We start from the raw sequence: 6,048 nt of genomic DNA, 5'->3' as shown, positions 1-6,048 counted from the left end.
CCCGTCGCCGTCCCCCCGGAGGGCCGTGCCGTCGCGCCGCGGGGGTCGCTGCTGCCCCCCGCGCTGCGCAGCGGGGGGGTCCGTGGGCGCCCGGGGACGCGGCACCTGCCCCCTCCGGCCCTTCTAGAGGGGGCTGCGGGGCAACTGGGGCAGCCCCGCGGGCGCTCGGCGTTGTCCCCGGGAGGTGAAGGCCCTGAGGTCAGGCCGCCCCCCGCCGCGGGAGCAGGTTGCGGCGCAGGGAGCTCGCCCCTCGCACGCCAGCGCGGAGCCTCCGGCCCCGCTGTGCCGGGGTGCCCAGAGGTGTCTCCGGCGGGGAGGGCCAGGCTGCCGTGTCACATCACGGCGCCGGGCGACGGGGCCACCCCAGCCGGGCAGGATGAGCTCTTGCCCCACGGTGCTGCAGCCACAGCAGTCGCACTCACGGGGCAACCGGGAGACCGCAGCCGTCCGCAGCCGCAGCCTCCCCCTGCACTTTCCGTGTGCTCCTGCCCGACCGCCCTCTCGGCCAGCACCGGGGAGCTCGGGCCGGGGTGGCCCCCAGGAGCGCTGCCCGCGGGGGCAGCTGTGCGCATCACCAGACACACGCCCCTCGCACCCCCCGGACCGTGCAGAGGTAACCGTGCGCCTTGGCCCGTTTCTCCACCGGAGCAACATGACAAGACCACGGCCAGAGGAGGAGTTAATGATACTACCGATAAGGCTCGAGATCCAAAGGTTCTTCGTTTCCCATCACATACTCAGGCTGTTACAACTTGAAGTTATAGATAACTTCTAAGTGCTTTCATCCATCAATGTCCAGGACTACCAAGCAGGCCTGAATGGGAATTTTTATTAAAAACTCTTACTACAGAAATAAACCAAAATATAAAATCAAGGTCAAAATATCAAACTGTAAAGTATTACAGAATTTGTCATGGGCAAGAATGATGGAGAGCTTGCATTTGTGTCCATTGACACAGCCTTGTGTTGTACTACTCCTAGCTCCACAAGGCAATTATTTAAAAATTAAAATACTCAAACCTGTTACACCTTTTACTTACCTTCATATCATGAAGACTATGGATATAATTTGCCTCTCCCTAATCCACCAGTGAAGTAATACAGGCGAGCTAAATCCATTCTTTCAAATAGTATCTCAAGTCACATACATAAACAGTTAAAAGCACCATGCAATGGCCACCTTCCTCAAAACACTCAGATTTTGGCATCTTATCATACAATGAGCAAAAATGGTCAATTTGGTCTGACTGGGACCTATAAATGCCCAGAAATTCTTTTTAAGACAACAATAAAATATAAAAACCTCTCAAAATATATTCTTGCCCATTAAAGTTCAGAGGAAAAGAGTATTTTATGTTTCCCTGCCCAGAAATAAATGGAGACGGAGATCTCAAACTACAAACAGCTTGCACTGTGCCCTTCCTTCCTAGCCAGATTTCTTCACCCATTCCCCCTGAAATGGGGGGCAATTCTGTTTGAAAAGAAGCAATGAAGCTGGTACTTAAAGACCCTGAAGTCTGGGAGGTAGAAGCTAAAATGCCATTATCAGGTAGATCAAGCCAAAGAAAAGAACAGAAAAACCTCAAGACAGATGTTTCAGTGTGCTTATAAAAATGTAGTTAGAGTAAGAAAGGAAAACTCCCTTGTAGAATGCATCCTGAGAAAAGCAGTGGTCTGCTAAAAGGAGGGAGAGTGACATTTCAATTGCTGCAGAGGTGGGGAAAAGAGAGCAAGAAATAGTGTTAGGAAAGTAAATATATAAACTTCCATCTCTCTTTTCAGACAACCTGTACAGCTACACAAAGTGCTACATCACAGTTTCGTACTGTTAGCAAAGCAGTAGGCATGTTAAGCATCAACATAAACAGGACAGATATGTCTGCAGCTCAGCCCTGAACACATTTGTGTGCTCCTGCTAAAGAATAACTGAAATAATGGCTACTCTAGAATTAGATGACTTTGTGGTCTTATGGCTAAGTAGGATGGTGACTTCAGAAGATGTTGGAGGAGTGAAAACTGGCAATGACACAAGCGTAACTAAGTTTTTCATAGTGACCAATGGTCAGCATTTTTAATTCCTGTAAACATCCAATTCCAAGTAAACATTTCAGTAGCAATATCAAAGGTGGTAGAATGCAAATATAAACAGTATCTCTTCCTCTTTTGTCATCTTCTCTTAAATTTCTTGTGCAGCCTTCAGGTTACTATATACTTTTACATTATTCACAGTTCTTGCTGCAAAACACTGAAAACTCTTTTTTTCTTTGTACATGACAACAGTAAATGTCATCTTTCCAACTAATCGCGTTTAGTGAAATATCAGTGATATAATAGTCTTTAAGAGACAAAAGTAGTAAATCAAAATAACTATATATGGAAATTAATAAAATAGGATCAGATTTGGGGCACCTCAGTCAAATAAAACTGTCAGTGAAAATCCTTCAGTTAAATGTCACATTGTTCAGGCCGTCATTGTTCAAGACAAGACTTCTGAGCTCACAGACATTGACAGAGAGTCCTACAGCACTCATTGCCATGAAGGGTTAGAGTTACTGTCTTCCACTTCTTCAAAATCAGCAGTCTTTCAGGACTTCCTTCTCCTCTGGAATTGGTGTTATCCCTGCCAACCCCATGGAGCAACTTCTATCAAAGATCTGACTATACAAGATGAATGAAGTATTCAAATGAAAAAGCAGGTATTCAGATGAAGATAAGAAAGGAGATTTAGAGTGGATGGGATTTACGTCAGGTGATATTATACATTTATGATGCATACACACCATTCTAAATATTGTATGACTGAGAAAAAAAAATTAAAAAATGAATGCAAATGATGAGCTTCAAGAGGCCAATAAACAATATGGAGAGGTGAGTTGGGCAGAGGCTTGCTCTGTTCTGAAGTTAGCAATAGGCAGACAGCAGAAACATGGAAATGAAAAAATCACTCCTGAAAGTCTGACTCACTCCTTAAGAACACTAGCATTACTAATTCTTCTTGTATTTTTAGTGGCATTATTCAGTATTCCCATTATTAGAAAATTAAGAATAATTTACATGTCTATTTGGAGGTTGTTGACTTGGTTTTACAGCAGATTTCTGAAGAGACTGTGATTTTAAATCACATATAAGTGAAGGACAATTCGCAATATCATTTCATGAAACAGTTAAGACTGATCAAGGCTGATTTTGCTTTAGAAATTAGTTGCACCTCATGTCTGGAAAATATAGGCAGAAAATTAGGTCAGTAATATGGAAGGTGATGATGTACATCATAAAAAGAAAAAAAGGGCACAATAAAGGATGTCACCAATTCTTAAGCATTTGAAGGCTCATGTAAATTAAACAAATAAAGCTTTCTTGAAAGCACTACATGACTGTCGTGTCCCCTTTCAAAATCAGGTATAGTTTCTGATTTATGTATTGGCTTAATAGCATTAAGAAAAACTGTGTAAGTTTCTGCCCAAGCTAGAAAATAGACATTTTATAAGAACACATGCACTATCATATTGGTGTGCAGTTAGACAGTGTAGGTACCTGAAGCAAGCAATGGAAGTTGCAATATGTCTCCTCAAAGATCTGGTCTCAGGATTCTGGGTTTCTTGATTCTTGAGGAGGGTGGATAAAATACAAACTTTCAGTATCCTGTCATATTCAAAGTACTCATTTTGAAATATATTGAAACGATTATCTGATTAAAAAAAGTATGGTTCAGCAGAACGTACTGAACAGCTCATCCATGGCTTTGTCATTCAGATAACTGCCACTCTGACCTTCATGCCTCACCATGAAGTAGTTCGTAAAGCAGTCACAAATTCTGGCATAAGTACTGCCTGAATTGGGACACTGGCCAATGCAGCTAAAGGAGGAAATTCCTAGGTAGTTAAATATAAATTAATGGTGTTTTGTAACAAGCCCCAAATCAGTTCAGGAGGTTAAAAACACCAACATGCCAGTAGGCATTCACTATCAGAGTGGAATAAAAACAAGAAAGGTCATCAGGAATCATAACAACAAACATTCATCCTTCTGCTGAGATTTCTACCTGCTGATATCTGAAAATGGACTGTTTGCTCTTACTGGAAGTACAGCTGTGGATAATGGTGTTTTATTTTCTAAACATCCCTATCAGCAAGGAAGTTCAATTCTTTGCTTCTTGATAATGAGACATGCCTCCTGGTAGATGAGGTAAGAGTTGCTGTAGACAGCACAAAGGCGAAATATTCACTGTTTCCTTATGAAGTTTGGGGGGGGGGCGGGGTGCAGAGTTTTGCTAGAATTTGTGATGTTCATATTTGCATTGTAGCTCTTTTCACTAGGAAGAGCAAAGACAGATTCTCTGTTTTAATATAGGTCTTGAGCCTGTCACAAGAAGAGTCCAAGAAGTCCCTTCAGAGGCATTCCTTTAGCCAAGGAATTTTGCTGCAAAATGGCTGATGACCTTATTGGTACCAAATAAACAGATTGTTTCTGAGATACCATCAGACCTGAAAAGCAATTCCTTGATGAGCAGACCAAAAACATCAGCTAAATTTCTGAAACAACTGAATTTGACCTAGTCGCTGTGGTCAAACCGTGTTAGCAGAGGAGAGAGCTCAAGCATCCATCATCCAGCTATCAAATACGCAGACAAAACTTTAAGTGGAAAAAGTTACTAAACCCAGAAGTTTCCAGTCTAAGTCAGAATATTTGCAATACACCCGGATATGCAATACAACAACAAAACGATTCTTTACTGCCTTATTCACATTTGTTCTTAGCAATGTTTGCATAAACATAAAAATGAAGATGCTGCTTATCCGTCAGATGATTCACTAACAGATCATGCCAACCAATGCTAAATATTAGAAGTGGCTAGTGAAGCCTTTCATTATGACAGTTTATTGTTTTGAATTTGTTCCTATTTAGTGATACACTTTCATCTTAATCACATACTGTCACTCTAAAATTATTTGATTACTACATACAATGCCTAACTTGGTTATAACAAAGAATTGGAGGACATTAATTCCCCTTCTTTCTTCTTCACTTGCAAACCTTGTGTATCTGGTACTTTCTTGATACCTTTTTTTTTCTGTTAAGTCACTACAAGGAATACACAGGAGATGGTTAGGATCCTTCTGCGTGTAGATTGATTCTTTCTTATATACAGTTTTTGCACTACCTCGTACAAGTATGCCCCTTAGAAATGAGGGAAGAGGAACAGAATAGCAGCAGGTTGTCTCTGAAACATCTTTTAACTACTTTTTAAATATTGACTATGAAATAATCTGAGGATGTTTTTCCTATAAATCCACAAATTTGCAAGCATTCCCTTCAAGAATTTAATGAAGAGTAGATTTAACAGTCAGAAATATATTTTTTAAAGTTCAATATGACGTTTCAGAATCAAGGGTTATCTCCTTTACAATTGTATAAAGTCCCCATTTTTTGTGCTACCATAGACACAAATCCTTAAATGGCCAGAGGAGCCACATATCGCCACTACTAACATGAATCTTGCCTGGTCAGGTGGGGATAATTTGCAGTGAGAGGGCTTAATCAAGACTGGAAGTACTGTTCTACCCATAACAATAACAGTGTAATTTTCTTTTGTTCATTTTAAATATGTGGGACAAAATGTTCTCTCTTATGACTCACCTCTTTAATATTCTGACACATGAGAACAAACAATCTACAAAGTGATACTAAATGCTGAGCCATATTAACTCCTTTTCTCTTCCATTCTCCAGAATGGAGACACTGCAAAATCAAGTCAGAAGAAATCTTTCATCAAGTATTCTCTTCAATCATTCTACTCAAGTCAAATTAAATAAAGAAATCATTTCCTTCAAATTGTCCTAACCTATTATATTTATGCCATGTGACATAATGGCCAAAATAAGTCCATTACACGAATAGATCTCATTAACAATATGCCCGCTGTATGCCTTCAACTTCTGTGGTGTTATTTGGTTTCTTTGCTTGTACACATGTTTAAGGATTTAATATGTGAAGTTTTGATAGATTAAGCACTTCTAAAGGATATTTTGAAACTAAAGGGTCATATTG

At 40.9% G+C, this 6,048-nt stretch overlaps 1 long non-coding RNA gene across 1 annotated transcript; it reads left to right on the top strand.

Moving 5' to 3' along the window:
* Nucleotides 1–3,964: 3,964 nt before the first annotated feature.
* On the top strand, nt 3,965–5,832 carry LOC141926826 (uncharacterized). The gene is made up of 2 exons (XR_012624214.1): nt 3,965–4,185; nt 5,730–5,832. It is a non-coding gene; the product is annotated as an uncharacterized LOC141926826 (long non-coding RNA).
* Nucleotides 5,833–6,048: the final 216 nt, after the last annotated feature.

This window comes from Strix aluco, chromosome 8 (assembly GCF_031877795.1).
Source record: "Strix aluco isolate bStrAlu1 chromosome 8, bStrAlu1.hap1, whole genome shotgun sequence".
Lineage (NCBI taxonomy): Eukaryota > Metazoa > Chordata > Aves > Strigiformes > Strigidae > Strix > Strix aluco.
The sequence above is the reverse complement of the archived record's forward strand: the minus strand, read 5'-3'. Positions and strand labels throughout refer to the sequence as shown.